This window comes from Brienomyrus brachyistius, chromosome 5 (genome assembly GCF_023856365.1).
Source record: "Brienomyrus brachyistius isolate T26 chromosome 5, BBRACH_0.4, whole genome shotgun sequence".
In the NCBI taxonomy this organism is placed as follows: domain Eukaryota; kingdom Metazoa; phylum Chordata; class Actinopteri; order Osteoglossiformes; family Mormyridae; genus Brienomyrus; species Brienomyrus brachyistius.
In genome coordinates, this window is record NC_064537.1 from 7,327,621 (window position 1) to 7,353,314 (window position 25,694).

General features: G+C 51.8%; 1 protein-coding gene across 3 annotated transcripts in view; it reads right to left on the reverse strand.

The window, feature by feature from the left end:
* Positions 1–25,694, reverse strand: part of elfn2a (extracellular leucine-rich repeat and fibronectin type III domain containing 2a) — a 97,851-nt gene that overhangs the window by 34,453 nt on the left and 37,704 nt on the right. The gene's annotated exons all lie outside the window — the stretch shown is intronic.

A 25,694-nucleotide genomic window follows, 5' to 3' on the forward strand; every position in this document is an offset into this window, starting at 1 on the left:
CCAGCTGAGCTCAGACTTTTCAGACCTTTACCAGCCTATGTCATCTTCGCCTCCTTCAGCCAGAGAGATTCGTCCTGATAGAGCTCATCTCGCTCACAAAATCAGTGATTTGAGGGGCAGGACTCAGTCTGAATGCAAATCAGCACCTGGCTAAGAGGCTGAACCTCAGAGCCCATCCTGATACGATAGATGGCAGCCTCACTGGAGAGCGGTTGTGCTCCTGGAATACAGGTCCACCCAGGGGTTAAATCAGAATCAGAGAGGTACGCAGCCAGGTACACAGTCAGGTACTTAGTCAGGTGCACAGTAAGGTACACAGTCAGGTACTTAGTCAGGTGCACAGTAAGGTACACAGTCAGGTACTCTGTCAGGTACTTAGTCAGGTGCACAGTAAGGTACACAGTCAGGTACTCGGTCAGGTGCACAGTAAGGTACGCAGCCAGGTACACAGTCAGGTACTTAGTCAGGTGCACAGTAAGGTACACAGTCAGGTACTTAGTCAGGTGCACAGTAAGGTACACAGTCAGGTACTCTGTCAGGTACTTAGTCAGGTGCACAGTAAGGTACACAGTCAGGTACTTAGTCAGGTGCACAGTCAGGTACACAGTCAGGTACTCAGTCAGGTTCACAGTAAGGTACACAGTCAGGTACTTAGTCAGGTGCACAGTAAGGTACACAGTCAGGTACTCGGTCAGGTGCACAGTAAGGTACGCAGCCAGGTACACAGTCAGGTACTTAGTCAGGTGCACAGTAAGGTACACAGTCAGGTACTTAGTCAGGTGCACAGTAAGGTACACAGTCAGGTACACAGTCAGGTACTCGGTCAGGTGCACAGTAAGGTATGCAGTCAGGTACACAGTCAGGTACTTAGTCAGGTGCACAGTAAGGTACACAGTCAGGTACTTAGTCAGGTGCACAGTAAGGTACACAGTAAGGTACACAGTCAGGTACTCAGTCAGGTGCACAGTAAGGTACACAGTCAGGTACTCGGTCAGGTGCACAGTAAGGTACTCAATCAGGTTCACAGTAAGGTACACAGTCAGGTACTCAGTCAGGTGCACAGTCAGGTACTCAGTCAGGTGCACAGTCAGGTGCACAGTCAGGTGCACAGTAAGGTACTCAGTCAGATACACAGTGGAGCATGTTGTGAGCATATTTTTAGCACAAAATGACCTTTTATTGAACTTTGAATGATTTAAAGTGTGAGACATTAAGAAAAAAAGATTATTGTTGAAGGAGGCGGAGCTGCGCTCCGGCAAGGCGCAATTTGGACATAAGGAGGCGGTACTGGGCTCTGCCGGGCTCCTTTCGTATTCAAACCCTGGGTCCAGCAAATGTTCCTCAGAAAGCCAGTTTACGGACGATTCTTGGATCCGGGGCCCATCTGGCAAGCCATTCATCCACCAATCCAGTCACCAAGGAGAAAAAATAAAAGCCACCGGCAGGGAGGAGCATGCAAAAGCTCCCGTAAAAAGCCTCCAGGAGGCGGCGTAATCATCGTAATGGCTAAAGAGACCTAATGAAAGGTAATGAAAGGCGCTGACCTCAGGGGAAAGTCAGACAGCGGGAGAAGCTTCACAGTGGCTTATTATGCTGCATAGCAGGTGTTCATGTCCATTATACCTTATAATACACAGGGTGCAATTTCACTCTTCGTCAATTTGTACAGCTGGGTGTTTTCAGTGAGGTAATTCTGGTTAAGTACCACGTTCGTGAACACAGGGCTCCAGTAGATCACCTCTGCAGGATCCAGCCAGCTGCCCCTTGGTCCTGGACACACTCCACCCCACCTCGCATCACTCTACACCTCCCATGAAAGGAAGTGAGTCCGACATCAGATTTAGCTTGACTGGACTGTAACCATGAAGGAAGCGAGTGCTGGTAATTCGTGGGCTGCCAGTTTGCGTGCCCACTGGTCCTGTGCTGGTATCATTTGTAATTTGTCTTTGGGGCAAGGACCTAATTCTGCAAATATCCCCTTGGGTAAGTGTCAGCTTTGCCCCTGATAGCAGGCTATCCTATGCTAGCCGCGATGCTAAATCCAAAGAACCTGAAGTAAATGGAGTGTCTTCACTTTCACAGGCCTGACTCTGGCTCGCGTAGCTCCTGTTGGTTCCCTCCCCCATTCGGTTTTTCCTCAGTCACTTTTTCGTAAACACCGGCCTTTGATTCACCGCAGCTCAGCATGGAGGTGATCGAGCTGTTGCCCTGAACCATGATACCGTAGTCAATAGCGGATCTGCTAACAAGCAAGAAAACATGAGCCGGGCAAACAAACAGAGGAGGCGAGTTACTGAGAGACGACTTCTATGCAGATGATTTGTCGGAGCGATAATGACAGGGATCCAAGGATCCTGTGAACACGCGTTCTCCCTGTGCAATCTGTGCCCCCTCCCCCCCGGGGGGGGGGGGGGGGGGGGTGTCACGTGAAACACTGGCCCAACTTCCCGGAAACTTTCACTAATTATAAAACAAAAGAAACTTTTTCCAAGGGTGAGACGCTTCTGTGAACATTTAAGGCACCACCATTGCTGTCAAGACGAGAGCTAACAAGACAGGAGAGAGGTGAGCATTAATGAAGCGATCCAGTGAAGCATTCCGGCCCAGGAGAAGCGAGAACACAGACTCAGGAGCAACACACCTGCTGGTGGCCGTGCATGTCGGCATGCACAGGTCAGCATGCACAGGTCAGCATGCACAGGTCAGCATGCACAGGTCGGCATGCACAGGTCAGCATGCACAGGTCAGCATGCACAGGTCAGCATGCACAGGTCAGCATGCACACACACGCTGCACACGCACCACCATGAAGCCTTCACAAGCTCCGTCAATGGCTGTTAACCGATCGCTCATCGATTCTCATTCATTCCCCGAGCATAAATGTTTACCGCGGACTGCTAACTCAAAGCACATGCCATCTTTTTCTGCTTTTAGCATTCCTACAGTGCTGGTTTCTTTTTTACAGAAGCAGTTGAGGCAATATTTGGCTGGCATTGTGCTTTTTTTTTTTGGGTTGAAGGTTCAGATCTGAACTAGACACCCCCCCTCCCCCCCCCATAGATGGCTATGGGGATCAGTCCTCGTTTGCGATTGAGATACATCGACTCAGTCAGCGCATCCCCCATTCGCATCCATCCCCCTCCTGTTTACCAAGGGTGAGGTCCTGCATAATCTAAAGATGCCCGTCGCCCAGCAACAGCGATGGATCCGGGTTCGACCTGTTCCTGTTTATATGTCGGATGATACCACTTCGCACAAGGAGGCAGCTCAGAAGTAATGTTCATGTGTTATTTTGTGTAAAAAAAAAAACCTGCAATTACTCAGGCATAAAATATGTGCTGTGGGAGCTGTTGTGAAATCATTGTAGTCAAACATTTAAGTCAAATTATGGCTTCCCCACATCTCGTGAAGCAGAAACGAATTTATCTCACGCAAAGGAATTTGACATGAATTCTTTGACACAATGCACTAATACACTAAACTGTGCTGGTGTGAGAACGTCCGTCTCACGCTTCCGGGGTCGAGCTTCAGGCCTCTGCTTCACTCTCTCACCTTTCCCACCACGTCCAAAAGGCCCCTAAGTGTCACCAGTGTGCCTGGTGCGGCTGCAGAATGGCCCGTCCACCTGCCATCGCCATGGTGAGACCGCTGGCCCCCCCCGGCCATCCCACAGCACACTGACAGGCTCTGCTTATCATCTTCATAACACTGGCCGGCAGCCGACAAAGGAGAACGTAAAAAAGATAAAGGGAATGACACAAATCAAGAGAGAACAAGTGATGTTGTACCCACGCTGAAACTGGAAGCTGTGGGAGAAGACAGCGAGATGAGGTGAGAAGATGGAGGTATCAAGGTATGAATCACGGTTTCTGCTACTGCTGTCATCCTGCATCCCTTGGGCCCCGAAAAGGTCCTGCTGGTTTTTTGTACTTTTGGGTAGTAACTGCTCGAGTTGACCAGTCTTCAGCATACTATTTGTATTAGGATTAAATCTGACGGGCAGAGACAAACAGGACGAAAAAATGGATTTGCTGTCAGGGAGAGGCACCAGTTCAATGATGTACGGATGCACTGATGTAATGAGGAAAAAAGTGGCACGGAAATGGTAGACAGAACAAAGAGAGAGAGGGCAAGAGAAGTGAAGCACAGGGAACAGTTCAATCGCAGGGGCACGGGTGTGGTGGGCATAGAAAGAGCCTTTTTGTGTAAATGGAGAAATCAAAACCAGTCTGAGAGCAACAGGGGTGAAAAGGTAAAGAGAGATGAAAAAGTGAGGTGTGAAACAGAGGCAGGAGGATAAAGAGAGAGATGAACAGGAGCAGGGAAGGAGAGAAGCAGAGAGATGACCAGGGGCAGCGAGGAACAGGCAAACGAGTCAGACAAACAGGCCAGAAAGAGTGAAAAAGAGAGGAGAAGAAGAAGAAGGAGAAGGAGGAGAGGGGCGAGAGCAACTAGGACACAGATCCAGTGTGTCGAACCTGAATAAGAGCAGGAAGAGGCAATGGAAGCAGCAAGGAACACAGAACGGGATGGGATCAGGAAGGAAAGGAGAGGATACCGGGAAATATCTGCAAAGGGGTGAAGAAAGACAGGGCTAATGAGATGAATACGGAGAGGAACAGGAACTGAGAATGAAATCCACAGGACAAAGCAGGAACAGAGAATAATGGGGGCAAGGAGGAACAGGAACTGAGAATAAAGGGGAAGTAGCAAAACAGGTACAAAGCATAGCAGGGGCATAGAGGAACAGGAACACATGGGAACAGGAACAGAATAAAAGGGAAGGGAGAAATGGAAACAGAGAGAAACAGGAACTGAGTGACTAGGCAAAAGAGAAACAGAGGAAACCAGGGGGAAAGAGGAACAGGGGCTGAAAGGAACAGGAGCAGTAAGGAACAGGAGCAGTAAGGAACAGGGCCAAAGAGGAGACGGGGCAGAGAGGCAGAGACAATAAAAGTGAGGAGCAAAAGGCTGAAACACTGAATTATGATCAGAGAGCTGACTGAGCCACAGTGTATTTATAGCAGTGGGCTGGAGCACTCCAACAGAGGATGAATTATACATTAAAAACTGGGAAAGGAAAAAAAAAAAGTCAAAATTACACTGTCAGTCCCTCTCTCTCCTTGGAAAGAGAGAAGAGAAAAGGAGAGGCGAGGAGAGATGAAAACACGGCCCTGTTTTTTGCAGGGATGTTTTGATGTTGCGGAATCATTAAGCCGCAGCGTGCGGCGGATCCTGCAGGACGTGCTGACAGGCCGGCTTGGCACAGGGCTCCCCTTCCTGCGTCAGCTGCCGACTCTCACAAGGGCCGCTCTCCAATTATGGACGATGATCGTAATGAGGACGGCAAGGGCGCCGATCCCTTCCGCACATATTTCCACCCCTCGCCTTTTTGACAAGGGTGCAAGAGAAAGCGACCGAATCTCTGCACGGTCGTCTGAAGGCTTCCCCCCCCCCCCCCCACCACATGTCTTTGATGATTAAGAATTTGTGTGAATCGCAGTCTTCAGTGATATAAGTCTCCAGATGATACATACAGACACCCAGACAAAACACACTAGACTATTCAGCTGGGTTTTTAATTTTCAGGATGTTATCGCAACACTGGAATGTTTTTTAAAGGAGCTGGATGTCATAGTTTTATTATTATTGAGTATTTAGTCAACCATCCATCCATCTTTCCAAACTGCTTTATAAGTGGTACCAGAGGCAATTCTAGGATAAGGTGAGGGGCTCAGGAAGGTCCATAATTCATATAGAGGGTCCAACCATTAATCAATGATATGTTTTGAATTGTTGAGTGACCAATGGCTACCAGGGCCAATCGGCTTTCAGCTGAGGCCAGTTTCCCTATTGGCCCCGCCCATGAATACACCCCTGAGCGGTATGGGGTCACGGCGAGCCTGGAGCCCATCACAGGAAACGCGGAGGCAGAAGGACATTCCGAGCGGGGGGTCAGCCATTTCTGAGTAGGCAGTGGGAAATTTTGAGTCAACAGCTCACCTGACTGCATGCTTCTGGACTGTGAGAGAACGCAGAACAGAGAGAGTGCTAACATAACATAACGTGTTAGGGCCATGAAAAAGTAACGTGACCCCCCCCCGAGAACGGAGTGAAAGGCTCCCTTACAGAGCGGCGGTGAGAAAAAAGCAACCATAATAGTGGAACTTATGGCTTCTGAGGACACGTTCATGAGAAGTTCGTGGAATTGGAGCGTTGACGTTGAGGGACTCCCCATGCCTGCGTTCCCACCTGCCTCTCCCTCCTACTTACGCTGCCATAGCCTTATCTGCCAGAGCTTATATATCACACTCACCTAACTGTTTGCGCAGCCTCTAGTACCCCCTACTTTGGGTAACTGCACGTTTTATTTCCCCCACTTCTCCTGGGGTGTGCTGCCCGGAGACCCCAAATTCAAGATATTCTTCCCTGCTGCCTGCGACGCCTCCAGTATCTATGGTATCCCTCCGGCCTGCTCGCCCTGCTGCCTGCGACGCCTCCAGTATCTATGGTATCCCTCCGGCCTGCTCGCCCTGCTGCCTGCGACGCCTCCAGTATCTATGGTATTCCTCCGGCCTGCTCGCCCTGCTGCCTGCGACGCCTCCAGTATCTATGGTATCCCTCCGGCCTGCTCGCCCTCCTGCCTGCGACGCCTCCAGTATCTATGGTATTCCTCCGGCCTGCTCGCCATTCTGCCTGCAATGCCTCCAGTATCTATGGTATTCCTCCGGCCTGCTCGCCTTCCTGCCTGCGACGCCTCCAGTATCTATGGTACCCCTCCGGCCTGCTCGCCCTCCTGCCTGCGACGCCTCCAGTATCTATGGTACCCCTCCGGCCTGCTCGCCCTCCTGCCTGCGACGCCTCCAGTATCTATGGTATCCCTCCGGCCTGCTCGCCCTGCTGCCTGCGACGCCTCCAGTATCTATGGTATCCCTCCGGCCTGCTCGCCCTGCTGCCTGCGACGCCTCCAGTATCTATGGTATCCCTCCGGCCTGCTCGCCCTCCTGCCTGCGACGCCTCCAGTATCTATGGTATCCCTCCGGCCTGCTCGCCCTCCTGCCTGCGACGCCTCCAGTATCTATGGTACCCCTCCGGCCTGCTCGCCCTCCTGCCTGCGACGCCTCCAGTATCTATGGTATCCCTCCGGCCTGCTCGCCCTCCTGCCTGCGACGCCTCCAGTATCTATGGTATCCCTCCGGCCTGCTCGCCCTGCTGCCTGCGACGCCTCCAGTATCTATGGTACCCCTCCGGCCTGCTCGCCCTCCTGCCTGCGACGCCTCCAGTATCTATGGTACCCCTCCGGCCTGCTCGCCCTCCTGCCTGCGACGCCTCCAGTATCTATGGTATCCCTCCGGCCTGCTCGCCCTGCTGCCTGCGACGCCTCCAGTATCTATGGTATCCCTCCGGCCTGCTCGCCCTCCTGCCTGCGACGCCTCCAGTATCTATGGTATCCCTCCGGCCTGCTCGCCCTCCTGCCTGCGACGCCTCCAGTATCTATGGTATCCCTCCGGCCTGCTCGCCCTCCTGCCTGTGGAGTCTCTCCTGCCTGCCCTGCTGCTGTACCACCGTTCATCCTGCCATCAGAAGCAGCACCAGCACCTGCCTGCCATCACCTACCTGCCCCCCACTTTGAGACTTAAATGTTAAAATTAGTGTGAATTGGGACTTTGCCATCTTGCTCACTTGCCTTCCTCTGCCAGCCCCTGGAGGATGGGCTCCCCCTTTGGGTCTGATTCCTCCCAAGGTTATTTCCTGCTAGGGAGTTTTTCTTTGCCTCTATTGCCTCTGGCTTGCTCACTGGGGGCTTTGGGGCGGGGATGCTGTAAAGCTCTTTCAGGCAATGTAATGCTAAACCCTGACACTGAAGATGCGCCATACAAATAAAATTAAATTGAATTCAACGGAAACATCTAACTAGTCCTCAAGGGGGCGCTCCATCACAGAGAGAAAACAATCTTATGCTCTCATGTTCCCCCCGCCAAAGCAGTCTCCCCCCCAGAACCCACACATGCCCTAAAGCATCATTAGTAAATTAGAAGCTGAGACAGATTGATACCATAGTGAGATGGTCAATACCAATGCATCTCCCTGCACTCTCCACAAAGCACCACGCCAAGGCCTCCCTCCCCTGCTCTCCTCCTTTGCTTCCCTTCTCTTTCATTCCCCCTCTTCCTCTCTCGCTCTCCCTCCCCCCACCACTTGGTGTTAACCCTTCGACAACCTCAGTAAGCTCAGTGCGTGTTGTCGAAACCCATCCAGCATGATTGCTCTGGGGCACCAGCTGCCCATGGTCATCGACACTGACAGAATGCGGAGCTCTCTCTTTGAACCTGGCAGACAGAAATCCGCAGGTCACAAACAGGGGGCGCAGACTTCCAGTACCACAGGATTCGGATCGGGGGGGGGGGGGGGGGGGGGGGCGATCACTGGCCACCTGGCATGACATGACAAAAAAATTTACAGCACATCTCCCATCCTAGTAACTGTACGCAAAGATACTCCTGCTGAAGAACTGGGTGGAATCTGAAACGAACTCTTCTTCGGTTTTATTACACCAGCGGAGGACAGAGACTGTGACTCTCCGTGACTTTCACAAAGACGGCATTCTGTAATGCGCACACAGACACACAATTCCTTGTCTACATGGCTCTCCGCTCACGTAATTCCCTGCCGGTGTCCCGTACTTCAGACTCCCTTTCTCTCCACAAGTTGGACAAACAGACAGACAGGAATTTTAAGCAGCTGGTACCTCCACCGACCGGAGACGCAGGAAGATGACAGACGGAATCCGCGACGTGTCCTCGCCGTAGTCTCCCGGTCCTCCCCGCTTTCACGCTCCCCTCAGTCGGCCACAGATGTCTCCTCTATCCCCGTCACTCATGAGAGGTGATGTTTAAGGTCTACTCCATATCCTCACACCCTCTATTTCCAAAGGAGCTATAATACGCCCGTACCACCCCGTCTCTCTCCCTCTGCCTACCTGTCATTTATCTCAAAATTGCCAGGCTTCACACACATTGGCCCTTTGAGGGAAGGAGTGAACGTGAGATAGCGAGAGAGAAAAGGAGGCCTGGAGAGAGCTTTCAGTAGACGGGTGGATCCGTGCGACGGCACGTCACTCAACGTGAACGTCAATGTGAAAGCGGCAGTCTGCCTCTTTCACATATATCTTAAATTATTTCTTGTTTAAGTGTTTAGCAAGTGCATGAATTCAACGTGACTTTGATAGATGACATTTTTTATATGTTTTTTATAACCTGATCCAGTAACCCCCTGGAGTGTAAACACCAAGCCCACCACCCCAGTCAGTGTGCTGAACGACACCAGCTCTAAGCACACCTGCAGCTCATGTCGCAAACCAACCTCATCACGGGCCAGACTGTGGGGCAAGACGTCACAAACTACCGGCCCACAAGATGGTCTCATACGGCCCCTTTCATGTTTTTAATTCCGATCGTTCGTTTTCCACTCGGTGACTTGTGCGTAGACTTGTTTTAGCGGAATCTCCACCTTACATTGTCTTTCCCTCTTTTCTGTTGGCCTGTGAAAAACAACTCATGTCTTCCCTCCCCCCACCCTTGGGTGAAGACCTCCTGCCCATTGGCCGCAGGTAACCTGTGTATGAGGCACCTGAAGCATATCGAGAGGAGTCCCGCTAAACCCAACACCTCCCGGAACAACACTTCCAGCACTCGCTGCCACTGCCGTTGTTGCTGAGGAGAGGCGGGGCTTACGGGTTGCCTCCGGCGCCACCTGCCTGCTTCTCCTGGTAAATCCATTGATCCCAACCTTCGTGTCAATCCCCGAACTGCGTCTCCACCCTCCACTGACCCCCACAGCTATGTTTGGAACAGCAACAGGCTCCACCGGGTCCCTGTGCCGGGTGCAGTTTCCCCTTGGCCGGGCACAGCAGACCCCTCGAGCCCCCCTCCCAGGTGCCCCCGCCTTCATATGCTGTGACAATGAGATCATTCTTCTCCCTCTCCGTAGGTCTACACCACATAGAGAAGACCAGATGGGTCACTATAAATATAATTATTATTATTACTATTATTATTAGTATTATTATCGGTAAGGCTAGCAGCTTGGTTGTTATTACAGTTATTATCATCATTAACGTCCATGTCCGCTGTCATTTATGGTTGATGTCAGTCACGGGGAAGCCACATCCCTCTCCGGCTGCCATATGGGTCAAAGTAACACACGAGTGACAGCGGCGGCGGCGAGCCCACGCCTAGGGCGGCCGACCCACTGCCGGGCTCTTCGTGACATGCCCCGTCTGCATGCCGGCGGGCCGCCATGTCGCGTGACATGAGGCGGGCGTTACATGCCATGTGGTGCCTTTGCTTTTATTTCACTTTGCAGCATCGTACCGTCCCCCTGTATTACATTATTAGCGCATATTTATTGTGTATTTTGTCATTACTTTTGGCCTTATTTAATTACTTTACAATTTAGATTCTGGGCTGTTGCTAAAGAGCTAGCTAGTCGGTGTGTGGTTCAGTGGGCTAGAACTGTAATCGGAAGGTTGTTGGTTCAAATCCCCTGGCCTGCACTCTGATGCCACCATTGGGCCCTTGAGCAAGGCCCTTAATTAACCCCCAGCTTTGGGTGCCTTTCTGTTGTGACCCCTAATCATTCTCTCATGAGTCCCATGGAGCTGAAGATGGGACAGGCCGGCAGGGACCTTTCCTAGACACTGTCTGTGACTCTGTAGCTGCTAGCAGGTGCCCTGCGCTATCAAGCAGCGTGGCTCTTACATGACAGTATCTTCCCCTCTGCAGATACAAGTTAAGCAGGCAGCTGACATGCGTCTTGTCTGCTGTTTTGAACCACAAAGAATCGCCACATTTCCCTACATTATCCATCACATTTTAACTGAAATTAAACGGAAATTTATTCTAAGCGCAGTCTATCTTTTAAGAGCGTAACGTTACTGAATTAACGTGCTGCCACAGGCAAAGGAAAACATTTCCCACATATTCCTGTACATATTTAATTGGCACGTCCATATCAATACATAAATCCCTAAAATACAACTTATTCTTTGTTTATTTCCCCATAACTATTGCTTTTATTTCCAGTCTGCACTGGCTTACCTGCTACAATGTGTATTAATTACAGCTTGACCAGTGTAGGCTTTCCGCAGGAATGGGCTTCCTTCCTGCTGAATCGACAAAATGGGCCGCCAGGCGGGTGCATAGCATCCAGGGGCTTTAATAAATTTAAGCTTGCAGAAATTCTATATGTACATTAAATTAAACTCCCCCCCATCCCCACCCCCAGTCACTCCTCCTCTTCGGAGTCCCGACCAGCTCGTGCAGCTGAATTTGGTCAAAGTCCAAAAAATGATTAAATACTCCTGCACAGCGGTTTTCACGGCCATCCTGCAATTCCTCCTCCGCAGGAAATTCACTGGCGCTGCAACGTAAACAGCAGCGCATGAGCTGTAAACCGATGTCTTCTGTGACTCCGTCGAACCCACCATATTTACACTAGACATTAAAGCCTGTGAATTATGAGCCCTCGCAGACAAGATGTACTCTTTTACCATTTAAAATTTAATCCTCCACGTGTTTTCTCGATTTCCCACTGACTCGCTAATAAAAATTAATGCCCGTCTGACTGGAGGCCTGGTCTATGTGTGGCCACATTTGAGAAATTATATTATCGAAAGCTCCCCTTTCAAATTATCTAATCATCTATAACAAGTCTGATATTTAACCATTGATAAAAATGTAATTGAGGCCTTGTTTGGAACTTGGTGTTGAAATACTTTTTATTGAATATGATCTCATAGTCGCGGCACATTCCGGTCATATTCCTGGAGCTGAAGTGTTTCTCTGTCGCTGAGAAGGTAATCGAGCTCCACAGGCACTCGATTACGACTAAGAGGGTCCTGATGAGTGCCCTGCATCCCTTCACAGGTGTAGCTATACTGGGAATGTAGCAAATGGATTTATTAAGCGTCAAAGAATTCACACTAATCTACCAGTAAGGTTTGCGATCTCATATATTCTCAGAAATTCGAATAATCTGAGAATCTAGCATATCTCAGGTGTTCTGCCGTTTGTGAGTTCCGGAATATAGGAACGCCCTCCGCCATCTTCAACGATGGCCGCCTATCCAGGGGCAACGTGTGGCTCTGTGGATTAGGAATGTGCTTGAGATCGGAAGGTTGCTGCATCAAATCCCGTGGTTAGAAGACCAATGACATGGTTGGAGCCCTGAGCTATGCCCAGCTGCTCCAGGGCCTGACTGACCCATCACTCTCTGACTAGTACATCACTTTGACCAAGCATCTGTTAAAGAAATAAATGTAAATGCATTATGCAGTGAATGGTTGTGGTGAGGTGGTGCAGTGGTTAGCACCTGTTGCCTCACACCTCTGGGACCCGGGTTCGAGTCTCCGCCTGGGTCACATGTGTGCAGCGTTTGCATGTTCTCCCCATGTCGTTGTGGGGTTTCCCCCGGGTACTCCGGTTTCCCCCCACAGTCCTAAAAACATGCTGAGGTTAATTGGAGTTACTAAATTGCCCATAAGTGTGCATGTGTGAGTGAATGGTGTGTGAGTGTGCCCTGCGATGGGCTGGCCCCCCATCCTGGGTTGTTCCCTGCCTCGTGCCTATTGCTTCCAGGATAGGCTCTGGACCCCCCCGCGGCCCAGTAGGATAAGCGGTTTGGAAAATGGATGGATGGTTGTGGTGAGCCTGGAGTCACCGGCTTCCAAGGAGGGGCCCTGGATGGGTAGCCCAGCTATAACCAGTCATTTTCAAAATCAGGACAGTAAAAATGACAGCCCTCATTTCATATCTGATGCGACCTCTAAACAAACTTCCTCCACATCCTACTTCAAGCAGAGATGTTTTCTCACGGGACACCCATCCTTCATACCCTCCAAAAAAGGGCAAAAATCCTTTTTAGCAGTCGGTTGAATTGGTGTTACTTCATTTCTCACGCTCTCCAAATCAGCCATTTCATCATCAGATCTGATATTAACAAAGCTTTCTGAGAATCTCCTCTCCGTGTTAGGTGGTCCTTACTAAATTTAATTGATTCAATGCCGTCTTCTGGACACATTCCCGGATCTTTAAAGCGTGACATAACCTCGACGCTATCTATTTTTAACTTTGCTGCGTTGAAGTTTCGGGGCTGAAATCCCCCTTGGCTGAGGAAAGTGGGTTTGCATTTAATCTGTATGAGCACCACGCACCTTCAGTAATCTGATATCAGATTGCATCGCAGGCTGCATCTATCTGTCCGTCCAACTTTAGCAGGTGATTAACAAGTCAGAAGAGAGTTACACAGACTTTGCCAAGAAACACAGCAAACTCAGCTATACATGGTCATACCTGAGCTGGATACACACACTCTCTCTCACACAGACAGACACACACACTCTCTCTCACACAGACAGACACACACACAATACCCTTGTTCAACTCTATGTACACAGAGCCAGGGGTGGGATTGAAAACCACAACTCTGCTGGTGCGAGGACAGTGTGCTACCCCCTGTCACAAAAGACCACAACCAGCAATGTCAACTTATGGTTAAAACTCAGATTTTAACCATAAAAATCTATCCTATAATATTCCATCTCAAACTTATGTGCTCTTGGTCTTTTCTGGGGAAACAGGAACATCGATGCACAAGGAGAGACAACGCACCAAACCTCAGAGACGTTCACATGCACTTTTTATTATTCTGATTATTCTCTAGAAAATGTCTTTGCATTGGCTCCATTCTCAAACGTGCCACAGTCCACAGAGGGAGATCTATTCCGTCGCTGCCCCCCTGCAGGCTCCACGTCGCCTCCCAGGGCTGGAAGGGGTTTATGCGTCTCCAGTAACCGGCTTGCAGGCGCGAGGCTACATATGCCGAGTGGAGTGGAATTTATTGCCATACCAACCATGTACAGGAATACAGTGCATAGCGTTTGCCCAGGACCACGGTGTGACACAATAGCAGTAATGGGGCGAGATTTTTCACAGGACAGTGTAAAGACTGGAGGGTTGGACATAAGGAGTTACATACATCGTGTCACACTCGTGTGCTGCAGATCCTTGTGTCCCACATCACTCTCATTTTTGTACTCGCTTAGGGATTTACTCTGACAAAATTCGAGATTCGACATTACTGCTTTTTTTGCAGGGGGGGTGGGAAGGTGGTTATACAGGCTGGTTTGTCCTTGTCTCTTGTCTCCTGTAACTGCCGGCCAGATCTAGGGTGTACGATGGCATCCGACAGGCCGGTCTGGGCACTGCCGCTTTGTCTGGAATCTTCCACCCCTCAAATGAAGGTCGAGGGGGGGGGGGGGGGGGAGGTGGTTAAATAAATAAATAAATAAGTTGACATCTTTCTGACTGAATGGGCTCATTTTTTTCCCGGTGCGTTTCAAAAACACACGGGCTCTGTTTTTGGGGTCGAGACAGACGAGGTTCACTTCACTCATTCTGACGGGAGCACATTTCAGACTGGGCAGCACGTTTAAAGCTAAACACATGGCACCCGAGAGCCAGACACTAACCCATGTTGCCAACGTAAACATGTACGGAGGAGATGCAGTAAAAATAAAGGTGAAGGAAACATCCCCAACAACACGGGGAGGGATGGGTTGACCTTTCTGATAATTATGGCATTATGGTAATGATGACATTCTAAGTGAGTTTTAAATTAAGCGCAGAATGTGTGTGTGTGTGCGTGTGTGCATTAGGTTTATATTGCATTGTGGGGACCAAATGTTCCCCGCAATGTATTGAAACCTGCTATTTTGACGTTATGGGGACCATTTTTCAGGTCCCCACAAAGATCTGTGAAAGCCATCAAAACACTAATAATGCCCGAATGCGCTCGTATTTTGCTTGGTTATTTATGCTAAAGTTAGGGCTGGGTGGGGTTAAGGGCGTCATGTTGGGATCAGAGTTTTCCTCATAGAAATGAATGTAGAGTCCCCACAAAGGTATAATTACAAACCTGTGTGTGTGTGTGTGTGTGTGTGTGTGTGTGTGTTTGTTTTTGGCCTCTTTTGTCTGGTTGCTGATCTGATTGCAGGAGAGATGGGTCAGCTTACATAACCTCATGGCTTCTTTCCCACTAGCCGCCTCTCCATTACTCACACCGAGTGCACCGCCCCCTACAGGCGAGCAGGCCTCCCCACGTCCACCTGCTTGCTCTTCCCCTCTGCAAGCGCCTCTCACCCTCCCCCCCCCCCAACTGGCCAATGTTCTTTATTCTTCTTCCTAGGCCTTGAAGTCGGAAGCACCCCCCCCCCCCCTCCTCGTCGAAATCTTGATTTTTCAGGACACCTCACACCATCCAAGCCGTGGTCTGTCTTCTTTTTATGTGTGAGCGTATGTGAGCGTGTGCGACTGTACGTGAGGGTGTGTGAGGGTGTGTGTGGGTGTGTGAGGGTGTGTGAGGGTGTGTGAGGGTGTGTGAGCGCGTGTGTGTGGGTGTGTGAGGGTGTGTGAGGGTGTGTGAGCGCGTGTGTGTGGGTGTGTGAGGGTGTGTGAGCGCGTGTGTGTGGGTGTGTGAGGGTGTGTGAGAGTGTGTGTGGGTGTGTGAGGGTGTGTGAGGGTGTGTGAGGGCGTGTGTGTGGGTGTGTGAGGGTGTGTGAGGGTGTGTGAGCGCGTGTGTGTGGGTGTGTGAGGGTGTGTGTGGGTGTGTGAGGGTGTGTGTGGGTGTGTGAGGGTGTGTGAGGGTGTGTGTGGGTGTGTGAGGGTGTGTGAGGGTGTGTGTGGGTGTGTGAGGGTGTGTGAGGGTGTGTGAGCGCGTGTGTGTGGGTGTGTGAGGATGTGTGAGGGTGTGTGAGCGCGTGTGTGTGGGTGTGTGAGGGTGTGTGTGGGTGTGTGAGGGTGTGTGAGGGTGTGTGTGAGGGTGTGTGAGGGTGTGTGTGGGTGTGTGAGGGTGTGTGAGGGTGTGTGTGGGTGTGTGAGGGTGTGTGTGGGTGTGTGAGGGTGTGTGTGGGTGTGTGAGGGTGTGTGAGGGTGTGTGTGGGTGTGTGAGGGTGTGTGTGGGTGTGTGAGGGTGTGTGTGGGTGTGTGAGGGTGTGTGAGGGTGTGTGTGGGTGTGTGAGGGTGTGTGAGGGTGTGTGAGGGCGTGTGTGTCTACGCGGGCTGGGAAACATCAGAAACCCCAGTTACTGATACAGCAATGCCAGGCTCCGGCAGAGCGCCATTGTTCTAAACATAATGGAAGGCAGCCTTTGACTTTAACTGTGTATAAACAGCGTAAGCGGCTCCTGTCCCCACTGCCTCGCATATTCTATGATTTAATTCTTTTTTTGTTTTTTTTTTCTGTTGTGCGCGTCTTCTAGGGAACCCAAGGCAGTGCTAATTAAGGCAGCCTCGCAGGTTTATTAGGCAGTCCTGCTGAAGAGATTTACACTTCAAAGAACAGAGGCAGAGAGAGAGAGAGGAGCAGGAATGAGACAGAAAGAGAACAGGAGGGGGGCCGAGAGATGAGGAGAGAGGGGAGGGAGAAGCAGTGTGGGGGAGAGGAGAAGCGGAAAAAGAACCAAGGAAGCAGAAGGAGAGCAGCGGCCGTGGGCCCCGCCATCCGTTAAAGGTAGCTAGGCAGGTGGGGGGGGCACTCAGGTGCACCAGCTGGTGTACAGGCGACGGGAACTCGGTTACCATGGCACTGGCCAGCATCTCGGTGAGATATGCTCAACCACCGTAATAAGAACGTAAAGACCCGGAAGGGAGCCTGCTGTTGTACCCTTGAAATCTCGCAGGGCTATAGAAATGGACATAAAGCCGTCAATGTGAGTAAAGGATCTGGACCGGTGAGCATGGCCCTAGATATAAATCCACTTAACGGCAAAGTAGCGTAACATGAGGCAAGATCAAAATAAATGGATTCTCCAACACTCGGATCAATCCCCGCAACAGGGAAAGCTCTGGAAACAGGTGGTGACCATGGTCTCTAATCAGCAAGCCACAACGAGAGAATCCCTTTGTGGGCGGGATTACGGTGCCCCGTCTGTCACTGACCGGTTTATAACGGTGTCAATCACTGACGATTGACAGTTTACAATAATCCTTCCTGCAGTGGCCTCGCTTCCTTCAGCACCAACAGAAGTTCAAGGTGAGAGGAGAGAGCGTCAGTCTCAAAGGCGTCATACAGATGTCAGGCACAAGGCTTAGCGAGGCTGCGTGAGGGAGGGGAGGCTCCCCCGCGGTGGTCAGAGCGGAGCAGAACCGCACACACACTTCTGAAACCCCTTTGAGCTGCACTAATCCAACGGCAAAAACCTAACCGCTTTTTCCAGAAATATCCAGGACAGACAGACAAAAGGCCGCAGTTATTTTCAACAGAAGATTGAGCCCTTTCCAAACAGGCAACAGGGGTGGGACAGATTAGCGTCTTACTGACACAATTAACATGACGTAATGCGATTCACGTGTGTTAAGTTAAAGCCTTTTTTTAAAATACAGTGCCTATTTGTATTCTGAAACAGTCACATACAGAAATGCCATGTCAATTTGGTCATGCTTTCTAAATCGGTCTATTAAAGATGAGTTTCAAACCAATAAAACAGTGAGCGTTCGAGGTAGTTTTAGAAGCGTCTGCCTTTGCGTCGTTTTAAATCGATCACAGATCGAGCGACTGATGTGCAGGGCTTCGGAAGACGTGGACCCTGCTGAACGTCAGCTTCTGTCCTTCTGATCCAAGCGCTCCTCTCTGCCTGATTTCCCATGTCACATGACGGAGCTCCCAAACGCCTCACTTGGGGAGGTGCAACGGAGCAGATGGTCAACGTGGGAAATACGGAGTAAGAGGAGGGAGCCGAAGCATATGGCTGGTTAGTTTTTTCCCCCAGTTCCCCCCATTTTTAAAGAATTGTTCTCCATGTTCAGGGTCTTGCTGATCTTTCGGTCAGGCTTCCCAGAAACTCATTCTCTCTCTCTCTCTCTCTCTCTCTCTCACATCCATCCATATATGGCTCCTTCTCCTGCCTTCCCACCCCTCCATCCTTATATCACCCCTGGTCAGCCTCCGTTTTATTTAACATTTTATGCTTTAGCCCCGCCCCCCAACCTTCTGGTACCCCCCCCCACCTCCCCCGCCCACTGTCGCTGCCTAGAGGAGCAGCTGTCTATGCGTTTTCCACACTCCCTTCACCCGCGGCTTTCCTCGTCGACGTCACAAGGGCAGCGGCGGGCGCCGGCATCCTGCGGCGAATCCATTTCCGGCGAGCGCCTGGCGGTCAGCCTGTCGAGGGGTCGAAGGTCACCCTGGACGGGGTCAAACTGCACCCCGCCCACGTTACGTTTGCCACCGGCTCGCCCCTAACCCTACCGGCCGCCCGTGTCGCCTGGAGGCCCGTCCCACTGGTGGCTGCGAGCCCAGCATCCACGCATCCTGCACACGTGACCGTGGACACGGCTGTGACTGTGACACACGGCTGTCCCCCACCCCTGATACACCTCACTCATCTTCACAAGACACTCTGCAAGCACGGCGCAGCAGCGTGCGTACTCTGCGTCTGATCCACAGACAGAAAGGGCCCCCACTTCGTATAGGCGCTAATTAGACACAGGTTCCCATATGGGCGCCTGCCCTCCCCCATAAACATTTTATTTCTGCTCTCATTCTCTTCCACCTGACCAGGGACCTCCAGTTAGTAGACCCCCTAATTCAGTGCGGAGGCTCATCAATACACCAGTGCCTGGGGGGTCGGGGGGGTGTGGACAGGAAACAACAAGAAGCACATAAACAAACATTCGCACATAAATACACCCACGCCCCCCCCCCTGCACACTCGGATACACGCAGGCATGCACGGCTATATTTCTGCATAGCTGACATTTAAATCGCATGAATCATTGATCGCTGAGTGCGAATGTTGTTGTTTTTTTCAAAAGCTGAGGCCGGAGCGCGGCGGCTATTCAACTCCGTAACAACTTGGTCTAATTTAAGCCCAGGATCGCGGACACGGGTCCACAAGGTGCTGTTGCCTGGAAACAAAACACCAATGAAGCATAATGGCTCAGTAAAAATAATTGTTGTTTTTGACCCGACGTGAAGGGATATTGAGATCGGGCAGGGAGGCGGACCAGAACTGAAGATGTGATAGGACCCAAGGATGATGGGGTGGGGGTGAAGGGGTAAGAATGGGATAGGACAAGAAAGCAGTAGATTGAATTTTGGAGGAGGGGGTTCAGGGGGGGGGGGGGGGGCGGAGCAAACACAGTGTAGCAGCTGAGCTTTATGTGCAATCGCCATGGCGAATTCTGACACGCCTTTTTGACCAATTGCTACCACGGAGATGGACGTTAAACATAACGCCTTTTTTTCCCCAATCAGAACATTTTACCACGGACACAGACGAACCGCTGACGATTATGTTGGCGATCCCTGGGCACGCGGGGCGCGTGACGCACTCATACCGCAGGCGGAGCGTGGCCGGGATGGACACACTCACGCACGCTGCTTTGATCATACTCCACCGGCTCTTTTTGATCCCTCAACTGACTAGACAACTGACTGCGGTGCATCGCCTGCACGCTGTGCACAGAGGGTTTCTGACGCACGCTCAAGCCACCATGCCAATCAAGGGATGCCAGCCGACTTCACTGGGCCGGCGACGAGGAAACGTTACTCTGAGAGACAGAGCGAGGTGTGGGAGCATAAATAATAATTACAGTTTAATTGTAATTTCAATTCACCGCAACTGAGAACTACATGAGCACTTATGGAGGACAGATGGATGGGAGATATTTAAACTGTAACAGGTTTAATATTGCTTGTGATAAATTCCTGTCCGTGCCCATATGAAATTAACCTATTCAGTCTATCATTTCAGCTAAGTTTAAGATAGGTTCGGGGTTTAAGTGACAAAGAGCCTTCAAGAGCCGGTGACACACAGCATTGATATTTTTTGGGTTGTTCTTGTAAGTGTGGAGTCATGATTTTTTTTTTTGCCCAACTGTGTCGAATTCTAATCAGGCAGCGTTGGAGCAGCCCAAGCTGGGCCCTTGGTGGGACCCTCTTACTGACTCATGCACTCAGAGTCCGTCGATTTCACGCTGAGCGCTTACAGCGTTCGGTGTTTGGCAGCGGAGGTCAGAGGTGTGTAAATTTGATTCCATCCTTTCATACACCTTGGCACAGGGTCACCAAATGCCTGAAGCCAATGCCAGGGACAGTAGGTACAAGGCAGGGGACACCCAAAACTGGACTGCAGTGCACAAACAATCACAGGGCACAAAAACTAGGAGCATCCTGAACAAGCCAATTTGCCTATCCGACATATCATGGTGGAAACTCACTTGGCATGGCGGAAAATACCGCATGCTAACCCCACAGATGCGACTGAAGCAGGGTTCGAACCCTCAGCCTGGGGGGGGCTGACAATACTGCCCACTGTCACCATGCCACCCACTCAGTGGCACGCATACTCATAATGCACCTCTCTAAAGACAGGGACAGTACGTGGAATGCAAGCTACCGCTCCTGGTTAGTCACCCGGCCAGAAGAGTTCAGAAAGGAGGAACTGGTGGTGAGTCAGCCTGGGAAGGAGCCTCGTGTCGTTCCAGAGCACGCCCCCGCACAGCACGCTGGGTAAATTAGCGCTGAGCGAGCCAGACTGAGCTCACGACTTACAGAGAGGCCGGAGACAACTGGTGAGCAGGGTGCCCGAGTCTCCCAGCTGCGAAAAGGAACAAACCAGACTTCCTGGGACCCCCACGGCTCCAGGGCTCCTCATGGGTTGGACAGAGCACTTTACCGCCGCTGTAGCTGCACCAGGCTCCCTGCATCACGGGGGTGTGGCAGCTTCTTCCTACAGCACCTGTGAAAGTGTGACATATGTTCCTGTGGTCTCTGCCGCAGAAAGGGGGAGCCACGTGACCCCCGCTACAGGGCGGCCCACTCCGCATTAGGGCAGTATATATTGTTTTCCTTTTATCCTGTATTGTTGGCAGGATGCCCAGCAGGGAGGAACGCGATGCACATGCTGGCGCACAAATGGGCCAAGAGGGGGCAGCAGAGAGCTGGCGGCTGTACTGGGATACGGTGGACGTGGGTGGCTACGGCCATCTTCGGGCCGGGAGCCGGATAACCTGGCAGCACCTCACTCTCGTTATTGGTCCCATTATGGGAGCAACGTGAGCATTTCTATTAGCCGGAAAACGGTACGTGAAAGAAACAGCGAGCGGGAAATGCAGCACCCCCTGCAGGAAGGAGGACCTGCGAGAGGCCACAGGCCAATGCATCCTGCCCGGTCAGCCCTGGGAGGAGGGGGGCTCTACTTATCCTGGCAGCGATGTCAGAAGATTGCGTCAGTTCAAGAGGGAACAAGGGTTCTTTGAACACAAATGTATATTAGTGCTGAAGTGAGCCCCCTTCCTGCTCCCCCGGCCTTCGTCTCCTTTAATCAGCACCTCTGTTCCTCAAATGCCCATTCTCCCCACCACAAAAGGCTTATCAGTTAGATACATGAAGTCACCTCTTAAGTGCGATAAAGTGCCAATTTGATCAGCCACTCCCTCCCCGGTTGTCGGTGAGGAGGGGTCACGCTCCGCGGCACCGATACAGCGCCGAGTTCCGCTCGCACCCGAGGCCGTGAGACAGAGCAGCCAGGCGGGGCGGAGGGAACGGGGTGTAAAGCTATGGTTCTGAGCTCCAAGAGATGCGGCATCCACTGTGTTTATGATGTGGGGGGGGGGATGTTAAGTGGGTCGGGCTGCCACGTAAACAGGTGCTGCCCTGGTCGGCCATTAGACAAGCGTCTGCCGCCCGTGTGACCCACGATTGAGCCACGAGTCACCCTCTCAGCTCCAGAGCTAATGAAAGCAATCAATCTGAGTGGGCTGGGGGGGGGGGGCTCACAGAGGCGCTGTCATATGCACACCATCGGCCACTCAGCAACACCCACGCCGGAACTTCCGGAAAAGCCCCTGTGAAAACTGAGTAGAGTCCCCAGACCGTGGATTTAGAGGCTGAACACTGACACGTCATGCCCGGTGCACCCAGGGCTGAATCCCAGCTCCCATAATGCACCACACGCCGCCCCACAGTATAAAAGGGACCTGCTCTATGTCACCAGCTGCCCCCACTGGAGCCTCCGGGTCCCTGAGCACTGGGCCTCGGCAGTCACCACTGCGCAGCCACAGCCCACCCTTCGCGCCACACTGCACGCTGCTTACAGGTCTCAGGGCCCTGCTGACAGGCAGCCCCACCCCACTGCCTGTGGCACCCACCCTCCTCCCCACCCTCCTCCCCTGACAAGCTGGCATGCCGTGACAGAGGCTGATGATGCGCACTCTGCCTCATCCTCAGTCCCTCTTCATCACCACTCTGTCCTGCTGACCCCCCCCCACTTCCCCCACCACCCTGCTTCCTGGGGCCTTGTAACCAATCTATGCCCCGCTCCCCTTTTTATCCATTTATCACTAACCGATTTCTCATTTTCTTTGCCCCCTCCCTTTTATCTCCTCTGCCTCTCCCTCCCTCGCTCTCCCTGCCACCACCCCTCCCCCTACCATTAAGTGTTGCCCGTGTTCAACCATGCCCCCCCGTCCATACCCGCAAGCCCCTCTGAGTCTCTGAGATGGAAAATGGCTGCTAAATAACGGCGACTGAGTCAGTGGCGGTGGCTGCAGGCAAAGTTGCGGGGGCCGCAGGGAAACTCGCGGGCGCCCCGGCATCTCGCCATGGCCCCCCTCGTCAGCCCACCTCGCTCTACTGCGCCGTGGGTGCTGGCAGCAGCCTCCCTCTGCCACACACCAGAACCTGGACCCGCCGCATGCTTCTCTCCCGGCATTCAGAGGCATCCCGCTCCTGCTTCCCGTAATCGGCAAACGGAAGGTCACTATGCACCCGGACGCCCGACGTGGGCTGGTTCTCTCAACCTCTCTCAACCCAGCAATGAATCAAGCATCTTCTCCAGCCCTTACTAACTGGCTCCTGATCATCTGCATGAGGAATGCAGAGAAACTTTCAGCAGGCCAACCTGACCATCTGGAGAGGACCGCGTTCCTGACATATGTGAGCGGTGACTCAGTATGACAAGGTGATGCTGGCTCCAGTTTGGGCCCCCAGCTGAGGGGCCGGAGGCCACAGCACTTAGCAAAGCCATTAAATGAGCACCCCCCCCTCACCAGGGTGACAGCGATCAGCTGACGAGAGTGGCAGGCAGAGCGACGCAGTGCCTGGAGGGGTATAGATGTTCACCACGACCGGGAAAGCTGACCCCTGGCGAGCCGAGCCAGAAGGGAACGTGGGCTATTGACCCGAGCAGGGTGACTTGCCAGCATTGACCTTCAGTCTGGGGCACCACAACTGGGCCTGAGGGTGGGAGCAGGAAGCTGTCGCAAAACCTTCTAATGGCATCCAGGGCTCCTCTGCGTGCCTCATGCAATTAGACAGTCAATTAAGGCGGACCCCAGGGGACCGGTACTCCTTAGAATAATGAACAATATTAGGACACTTCCCCAAGTCTCCCACTGACCTTCCAGCAAGTTATGGTCCTGGTCCACAGCCGGAATAAAGACGTCCTTCTACTATTGTGACCGGCCCCTGCACTGTGGCGGAGGAGATGTGCAGGGGGGCCTGATCCGAACACCCTAGCAGGACCACTAGCGGCCGCTACTGAGCGGTTGTGTCCTGGAGGTATCTCCAGAGCCTCAGTCTTATCGAGGAGCGACAGCAATGTTCCTTCACTGGCTGATGCTAGTCGGGAGGGTGATATCGTCACTGGGGATCTGGGCCCCCTGACAAGCAGATTAGATAACTTCCGGGACGTGGGAAGCGCCGGTACAGGCTACGCCGCCGAGGGGAGGGAGCGCCAGCCGATTCACAGAACTCGACCCCCCCCAAAGCACAGACCCAGGGAACTCCCCAGAGTGTGAAGAGCGTGCTCTCAGCCTCGGAAAACAGGAGTAACACGCACACCACCTTATCGGATCACGCACACCACCTTATTTCTCCAGGTGGCATAACGCAACGCGGACAGCTGATGGTTTTATAGCCTTCGGCGAGAAAAAAGCCAAATTCCCTATTCGATAAGTCTGCCCAGTGCAAAATAAATTTAATAAAAATTTTCATGCATCTCCGATAACTGCTCACCCAGTCAGAGAGGAGTCTGGAGCCTGGCTTACAATTCACAGGGCACAAGGTGAGAGGCACCTTGGATGGGATGCCTGTCTGACGTAGGCATGAACAAGCACACATACACAACCATACCCGACGGGCAAAGACACCAATTCTCCTAAATTAGGAGAGACCCCCAGAAATGGTAGAAGCTTCAGACACACAAACATAGCCATCTTGGGACTGAAACCCCCAACAATGAAGGCGCCTTAAACGATGTCACCGTACTGAGGAATTCGGCAGGGATTTATGCCGTACAAAGCGCCACTTAGCCAGGCCCGCATGCTCCTTGCAGTTCTTCGCTCCGGTTGCACCAAGCCCACGTGCTCCTGGCGGTTCTCCGGTCTGGTTCCCTCATTAGAGCCAGAACACCTGTGATGCTAAGAAGCAGGTTCCTCGCTGCAGCGCTCCTCTGCATCCCCACGCTTTCACGATCTCATTCGAAAGCAGTGCTTTGTCCCGAATCCTTCAGAAATGGCAATCATCTCCTGGGGCCTCCTGAAGCTTGTCGTGATGAATGCGACCCAAAAAGTCAGAGAGATGAGCCAGAGGAATGGGAAAAGCTAGCAGCTCCCCTAACCCTGCCACTTAGCCCACTCTCCATCAATAGGCGATCGGCGACTTTCCTTGTAAATCGGTACATTACACGCAGTGGCCCTGGCAGGAAGGGTCCTGAGGGTGCTATTGCATCTCATGTTGTCTATTTCATCAAACAAAAACAGCAGCACCCCAAGGAAACTTTATGATCATTTCCCCAAAAACACTACAGCGTTTAGCTGTTGATAGGTAATGATGATAGAAAAGAACTTCAGCAAAGTTTATTGGAAATTCTAACTGACAGCACCCAGAACTCAATGCTTACATGCTGTTCTTTTTACATCATAGTGCGCGCACACACACACACACAGACACACACACACACACATACACAGACACACATACAGACACACATACACATACACAGACACACACACACACAGACATACACAGACACACACAGACACACACACACACACAGACACACACATACACACAGACACACACACAGACACACACATAGACACACACACAAACACACACACAGACACACACATACACAGACACACACACAGACACACACATACACACAGACACACACACAAACACACACACAGACACACACATAAACACACACACAAACACACACACAGACACACACATACACACACACACTCACACACACACACACACACACACACACACACGCACGCACACACGTATTTGGATCTTTGTACCTACTGCCCATTGATTCATATGAGCATAACTCTAATCAAACATACAAACCACACCTACATGGAGAACATGCAAACCACACCTACATGGAGAACATGCAAACCACACCTACATGGAGAACATACAAACCACACCTACATGGAGAACATACAAACCACACCTACATGGAGAACATGCAAACCCTTGCACACACAGCGGTGCCCAAAATCAAACCCACAGACCTGGAGGTCACAGTGCCTCCTATTCACAGAATATTGCATACAAAACGTACTTTGACTTTGTATATTGAAAGGACACGTCGGGTTCACTTTCGACAGTAA